The sequence below is a fragment of the Lynx rufus genome, unplaced genomic scaffold (assembly GCF_022079265.1).
Source record: "Lynx rufus isolate CCGP_SWC_20201006 ecotype Redwood Valley unplaced genomic scaffold, mLynRuf1.p SCAF_1, whole genome shotgun sequence".
NCBI lineage: Eukaryota > Metazoa > Chordata > Mammalia > Carnivora > Felidae > Lynx > Lynx rufus.
Genome location: NW_025814823.1, coordinates 144,912,772 through 144,921,150, shown reverse-complemented (window position 1 = coordinate 144,921,150; position 8,379 = coordinate 144,912,772).

The following is an 8,379-nucleotide window of genomic DNA, read 5'->3' as shown; positions in this document are numbered from 1 at the left end:
ACTGCACTGATACTTCCTGACCCTTGGGTGTGGCAGGCAACACTAACCTCCATCTATAGGGTCTGTTTCACCTTTGTCCACACCCTCCAGTCTACTCCCTGAGCAGAAAGGCAATGCTGTCATCTCTGAGATTTATCAGAGAACTCGTCAAAGTAAAAGAAGCTTTGTCCAAATGCTTTTCAAGCAATATATGGGCCAAAAAATAAGCTAGGACAGTTCAGACAAAGAAATGCATCTGTTTCTGAGGTTGACTCAAATGTCATCTTTATTTTTCTTTCCTTAATTTGCTTGTACACAAGTATGTATTCACATCAGAGTCTGTTTGAGAAGGTCAATTTTTTTTTTAATGTGTATTTATTTTTGAGAGAGAGAAAGAGCACAAGTAGGGGAGGGGCAGAGAGACTAGGGACAAGCAGGCTCTGTGCGGGCAGCAGAGAGCCTGACGCGGGGCTGGAACTCATGAACCATGAGATGATGACCTGAGCCGAAGTCAGACACTCAACCGACTGAGCCACCCAGGCGCCCTGAGAAGATAAATCTTGAGCAGAGTCAGGAGGAAGGGGAGGGAATGGTGTCTGTGTGTAGCCAGCTGACAACCAGTGGTCTTCAAAGGCCTTCCTGTGAGGATGAGGTGTAGGAGGGTGTCTGACTCAGAATATTAATGTTTGAAATGTCATCTTATCTAGATTCTGGTTTTGGAAATAACGTTAATTTACATCCAAGAGTTCCAACATTGTACTCCTGTCCGAGCAATGGCGTAGGATCCCTGCCAGTAATCCTGCGGAGGCTTTGGGTGCAGCAAGCAAAGCAATCCTGGAGCTCAAAGTCCTCAGTGCTCTTTCTGTGATTCTGACACAAAGTTTTAGTGAAGATTCGTACATCATTGACTCTATGTCGTTCACTCTTCAAGACACGCAGGAACAATGAATTTCACGGTTGAGGTCCCAATTGATACACTTGGGAGTGAGACTGAGCCAAGGGTCTCATTGAATAGCCTGGGGACCCTGGGTACAGCTGCTCCCCAAAGAGCCAGAGCCAGGCTTGCATTAAAACCATTTTTTCCTCAGGACGCCTGGGTGGCTCAGTCGGTTAAGCATCCGACTCTTGATTTCAGCTCAAGTCCTGATCTGGCCGTTTGTGAGGTCGGGCCCTGCGTCAGGTTCTGTGCTAACAGGGCAGAGCCTGCTTGGGATTCATTCATTCTCTCTCTCTCTCTCTCTCTCTCTCTCTCTCTCTCTCTCTCTCTCTTTCTCTCTCTCTCTGCCCCTCCCCAGCTCATGCTCTGTCTCTGTCTCTCAAAAATAAATAAACATTGAAAAAAAAATTTTTTTAAGCTACACAGGAAGAACATTGCTTTACTTTACCCAGAAGGCCCCAAATATTACATAAGCACTATCTACAGCTGAAGCCTCTATTTAGAAGAGGCTGGATTTGTTACCTACACAGATGGTAAGATGATAGGTAACACGTGGCATAAATAAGCTGGAAAAAGGTATATAAGAGATAATCCATGTCCACCAAAGTGGTCGCTATTTGGCTTTGCCTAGTTTCTAAACATGGTGATTTTATGAGTCAGTATATCTTGTGAAACGATCAGGACAGAGGTTTGACGTGTAAAATAATCTGAGGTTTCCTTGCAAAGCTTTTTAATTTTTTTGGTTCTCTCCATGCCCCAAGCATTAGTGTAACATACTGAACTGTTCTGTGAAGAGATGGCTGGAGACAGGAGATGAGGGGCCAGAGCAGCTGTGGTGCTTCTCCAGGGACAAAGGCCTCCGCATCCAGGCACCCTCACCACAGGGAGAGAGGGATCCACTTTAAGGTTTTGGTTTTTGCTGTTCTTTTTGCCTGACAGCTTGCTTGAAATTCGGCATCATTCCCAGTTTCTCTGAATAATACCCTGTCTGTTTCCATCTTGGCACTCATCCCCACCTATAATTATTTTATCTGTTTTCTTTTTTATTGACCATCTCCCCCAAATAAATTATAAACCCCAAAGGAAGGGACTTGGTTCCTTTGCTCACGGTTGCATCACCATTGCTTAGCACAGCACCTGGCACTTGGTAGGCTCCCAGTAGCATTATTTCATAAATGAATTGTAAGCTTCTTGCTGGGGTAGGAAGCCACTCTGAGGCTGCCGGGATCCACATGAGAATGCGGGCGTCAACTAAGTGGATAGAGTGGGGGATGCGAGGCCAGAGAGCTGAACAGATGGGCACAGGAACACAGGCAACAGAAGTTTAGAAGCCACTTTCCCTCAGCGTTATGATACTCAGTGGCCAGTGTTCCCTGGGAGAGGAATCCTGACTTATCTGGGGGGAGAGGCACAAGTGTCAACTAAATAAACTCATTAGGAATTTTGGGAAAGCTCACGTGGCACATGTACACACACAGGGACTGTCATGGGTGCCCCAAACACCACACACAGTGCCCCAGCCTGACTCTCAGGTTGAGAGCTGTAGATCTCAGTACCAATCTCTGTAATATAGATATAATATTATACCATATATCTAATATTCTAGTGTCTATATATATATATATATAATATAAAATAAGATATATTTTAAAATATCAGTTTACTTATATGTGGTTTTGTGATAATGCAATAAACTACACAAATTTGTTTTTGTAAAATCATTACTGTTTGGTTAAAGTATTGTTTCTTACTGCCCCTCTAATTTGGACTTTACTCTCCATCTTTCTCCTGACTGAACCATAGCCTGGTGCCTCAGTCTGCACAAAACTTCTCTGTGCCCCTCTAGCCCAAGGTGACTGCTTTCTCTCTGAATTTCCAAAGCCCTCGTGGGCTGCTCATTCATCTGCATGTACCCTACACAGTGTTTTGACACCTGTTAGTGAACTCAACTGTCATATATCTCCTGGCATGTTAAGGAACTGCTTACTATGTTAGCATTGTCTTCCCAGCTGATGGCCAAAATCTTTAATGATGGGATCCTTAAACATAATAGCTGCTCAATAAACATTTCTTCTCTGACTTAATTATTTGTGAGCAGTGCTTTGACTGATTTCCAGGAGGAGGAAATCTTACCAGCCTCCTGCTTATGTCCTTTCAGACAATGCATGTAGTTCTAAGGGAATGGACCCTTTACCTTGAGCTATTCCCAAAGGCACTTTACCCCTCTTGCCTGGCTCCTTTGCTCCCAAGTAATTTGCACTTTTAATTTGCTATGAAGCCCCAGGCCTGGTATCCAAGCCAACTTAGAATCAATTTTGTAAGCTAGCTTCCTCGGTCAAAACTTAAGGGGGAAAAAAAAAAAAAGTCTACTTATATGAAACACATCCATTTCAGCCATTGCTTTTGAAATCCTATCATAAAAGCAACCAAGCGAGACGAGTAGGCTGGATTTCAGCATTTCCTTGCTCAAGTTCCGGGTCTCTACAAGCTGCCCATGAGGAGAGGAGCCCAGTGCAGGCCTCTGATCTCTCTGCCATAACCAACTGAGCTCTCAGAGCCAATTGAGCCTGACTTCAGCTGTTTCCAAGGGAGATCCAGTAGAGGCTGTCCCACAGACAACAGGCAAAGCCTCCTGGCAGAGCAAGAAGCCTAACATACATTCTCTTCCTTCCAGCAGGAATTCTCTGACTGAGCCGGCAGGCGGGGAAGGAGACGGCAGACGAGGAGCCAGTGCTGGGTGTTGGGGAAATTTAACAAAAATCTGTCATCCAGAAATGCCTCTCCACAAATTATAGGAAAGAAAGAGAAGAAATTTATTGCTGACTACGCACTAAGCCAGACTGTGATACATATTACAGGCAGTCTCCTAGAAGACATTGCAAAAACAGAACCAAATCTCACCCTTTTATTGAGCCATGCAGATACGGCTGTTATATACATGCTCTCGAGGTAACTCAAGAGGACATAACAGCATTATTTGTCACACAGAGCTTATTCTAAATTCATCTCAAACTGGGGTGGCCATTTGTGTTAGCTAATTGCCTCTACCCAAAAGAAAAATAAGCTTCTCTTGTTGCTATGACAGCAGGTAGTTTTACAACTTGAAGCCTGGCATCTTGAGACTGGGAGGTAGGGGCCTATCCTTCTTGATGTATACATTTCAAAGAAATGCTCCCAGGCCCTCAAGAAAAACATTTCTAGGTTGTAAAACTGGATGGATCCTTGCTTACTCTTAATAAGATTTATATATATCTCAAAGGGACAGAGAAAGAACTTACAAGTTTTCTAAAGAAAATGCTCTAAGAAAAGGGGAGGGGCTCTTTCCCTTTTTTTCACTAGGAAGCAATAATTTTGTTTTCTCCCCTTCCTATGGGTGGGGGAATACTGCGTCAGCAGCTCAGCAGGGCCCCAGCCAAGGGTGGACATCCCTCAGAACTGATCCCACACTTCATAGAGACAAGACCCAATGACCATAGGACGAGGTCACAATTCTTCTTGCTTCTCAAGCCCACTGGCCTGTGCATGAAGGTTTGCCATAAATGCTAAGTGAGAGAATGAACATGGTGACTCAGAGTCAAAGGGACTTCAGTAGTTGGCCGGAGTGCAGGCACCCCCTTTCCCTCAGCCTTCCTCCAACACCAGCAGAGCAGAGCATCTCACCACTTCCCAGAGCAACCCATTTCACTGTTACATAATTATTGAAAATTTTCCCGTGTCTCAATAAGGGGGGCAAATCAAAATTAGGGAGTATGTCTAAGCGCCAGGTACTTTCTCCACAACAGCCTTGAGGAGCAAATATCTTGCCCCATGTCACAGATGAGGGAAGTCAAAGACAGAGGTTAACAAACAGCTCAAGGTCACACAGATGAAGGTAAAGTACATATAGAGTTTTAGTAGGCACTCATTTAAATGAAGATTGTGTTTTTACTTATAAGATTTAATAATCAAAACTACAGTACGTTTGGATGGAGCCAACCTCTGGTCTCCCAAGGAATGTAGCTGCTAGTCAGTTCCAGCTGCGTTGGTCCTTCATGGTTTCTTAGGGATACTGAATGGTTTCTCTCAGTCAGGGTTTCCACAGGGAGCTCATGGCCAAATTGCCAGCCAACACACAGGCATCATTCTGGGCACCCCTGAGGGAAAGCAGAACCAAAGGGTGTACACTCAATGCTTCTTCCACCCTCCAGGAACATCTTGACAGCGAACTCCCAGAAGTAGTCTGGTGGTGTGGGTCAAAGTCACTGTGAATGACACTGACGTGCTTCAGGTGGAGAGAAGTCACAGTGAGCAGCGATGAAGGGAGAGGGAAGACAGGATGATGAGGTGGTGATGATAGGTATCTTTTTATTTTATTTTGATAAATATTTAAGTGTTTATTATGGGACAGGTTTTACAGAGCTCAGAGTCTGAGGGGAAAATTCCTATGTAGCACTCATGTGCTGGGCTTTATGGCTATTAGCCCATTCAATCCTCACAACAGACTCATGAGGTTGATGCTCTTTTTTTTTTTTTTTTAAGTTTGTTTGTTTGTTTAGAGGGAGGGGCAGAGAGAAAGAAATAGAGAGATAGAGAGATAGAGAGAGAGAGAGAGAGAGAGAGAGAGAGAGAGAATATATCTCTGCTTGGGGGATAATAATCCGTGCTTGGGGCTCCATGTTGATGGTATGGGCTCAAACTCATGAACCTCCAGATCATGACCTAACCTGAAGTCAGAAGCTCAAACAACTGAGCCACCCAGGTGCTCCGGTTGATGTTCTTATTATCCCCACTTTACAGATGGGCAAATGGAGGTAAAGAAAGGTAACATAACTTGCTCCTGGAATTCAAGGCCAGCAGTTTGTTCTCACAGTCTATGCTCTTAAGCAGCACCATTCCTGGGCCACTCTAAGTCATGGGAGAGGTGTTCTACCAGGGAAGCCAGAGCCCCTTGGGAGCTCCTGGGAGACCACAGTCTGATTTGGGACCACACCATTCAGCTACAATGTACTTGTCTTGTGTTATTCAGACCAAGGTATTTCTTGCCCTTGCCTGCCCTGTGACTGGTACCAGGTCACAAACCACAAAGGATTAGAGCAAAAACAATGACCAACACTGCACACCCACGTGCATAAACACGGCTGTGGATGCCTGCATGCATTGCCTCTTTCTGGCCAGCTGCTTTCCAGGCATCTTCCAAGTGGGAGAATGGCCATTGCCCTTAGTACACATGAGACTTAATCTACCTTTGAATGCTGTAGAAAGGGAGACAGGAATCAAGGCTAACTATACCCCTGTTCTCTGCCTGGGTCCAGAATCAGCAGGATGAAGACCCAGCATCCTGGGCCAATGTCACTAACCTAAATTGGGCTTTGGAGGGACTCTATGGAAAATAATTGCCCTAAAATTTCTAGAGTTGAATTAAACTGGGACTGAATCTGCCTAGGATTTGTGGTGGCTGCCTATCCCCAAAGGTCCAAGGAAAACCCCATGATTTAGGGACAACCTTGACTGATTCTACATTCTAGAACACCTGTAGCTTTGAGGGACACATGCAAATGAGGTCAAGGCCAACCCCTCAGTGAGTGACCAATGCAAAGTGTGAATGCAGTGGAGAGGGTCACACTGCAGCCTGAGAGCTAGCCTTCAATCTCATTTATTCATCCACCCGTTTGTCCACCTGTCTGACTATCCATCCATTGAACAACATTAGAGAATCAATTCCTGTGTCAGATACTGGGGCTACCCTCCCGAAGCTCATGGTCTGGTAAGAGAGACAGAGTGAGAGATCATTGTAAAAACAGATTATAATCACAAGTGACATGAGCAAAGAGAATTAACAGGGGAGAAGACCTAAGTCTGCTGGAGGATCAGGAGGATTTTTCTGGAGAAGGTGAAAAACCTCTGGGGATGTCACTTTGCCAGGAGGACACTGCAGACAGAGGAGAACATGCAGAGGCAGGGAGTCATGAGGGCAGTGGGCAGCCAGGGAGGTCAAAGGCAGGGGTAGAGACTGCAGAGAGAGCTGTAGAAGCCAGAACAAGAAGAACGTCACTGTGAAACCTGGAACTTGATTCCGAGATGGTCAAAGGACAGGGTTTTTCGCAGAGGAATAATTTTACTAGATTTATGGAAGGTTGGCTCCAGACTAACGCTGCCAAGGTGTGGTCTGTGGACTGTTAAACCATTTCATGATGAGAGAAGTATAGAAACTGAGGGTAAGCATTTAGAACACTTATGACACATTGATAGAGAAATTTTAATGAAGAAAATTCAAGCTGGTATTTTGTGGGTCTTTTATTTTTCTAGTAATAGTGCCTTATTGTGTTTTACAAATGTATTGGTGTACTATGGATTAGATATTAATAACAGCTTTTGCCACAAATTGTTTGAGAAGTGTTGCTCAGTTTCCTCACCTGTACAATAAGGCTAATCATAGGCCCTACTCATAGAGGTTTTGTGAGGATTAAATGAGCCCTTAGCACAAATACTGACATAAAGGCATTAGTCGTTCTTCTGGCTCAGGGTGCCTGGGTGGCGCAGTTGGTTGAGCATCTGACTCTTTTTTTTTTTTTCTCTTTTTTTTTTGTTTTTTTTTTCTCTTTTTTTACTTTTTTTTTTTTGTATAATTTTTTTTTCAACGTTTTTTTATTTTATTTTTGGGACAGAGAGAGACAGAGCATGAACGGGGGAGGGGCAGAGACAGAGGGAGACACAGAATCTGAAACAGGCTCCAGGCTATGAGCCGTCAGCCCAGAGCCTGACGCGGGGCTCGAACTCACGGACCGCGAGATCGTGACCTGGGTGAAGTCGGACGCTTAACCGACTGCGCCACCCAGGCGCCCCGAGCATCTGACTCTTGATTTCAGTTCACATCATGATTTCGCGGCTCGTGGGTTCGAGTTCTGTGTCAGGCCCTGTGCTGACAGTGCAGAGCCTGCTTTGGACTCTCCCTCTCTCTCTGACCCTCTCCTGCTCATCTCTTTCTCAAAATAAATAAATAAACTTAAAAAAAAGTTCTTGTGGCTGATGTTACTAAATTGGTGATGAAGGGAAAGGGGTCTAGAGGCAGCAAAATGATGTCCTAGTGTCCTGGAATAAACTAAGCAGGAGATTCTCCAGGCTTCTCCCCATGGTGGTGGGGAAGGTTTCATGGAGATAGATGGCAGAATTTCCAAGATACTTAGTGCATGGGCCCACAGGGCTTTTTTGACCAATCAGGTGTGGACTAAGAATTTCTGCTGACTTGAGAATTTCACTTGACTGGGAATCTTGGCTGGGGAGCAGCCTTGGGGTCAGGCAAAGACAGGACGATCAGGTTGAACAGAAGGGGTCTGTGATGTATTCTGGAAGGAATGTCTTTCTTTTCTTTCTTTCCTTTCTTTAAAGTAAGCTCTACCCCCAACATGGGGCTTGAACACACAACCTCAAGATCAAGAGTTGCATGCTCTACCAACTGAGCCAGCCAGGCACCCCTGGAGGGAATG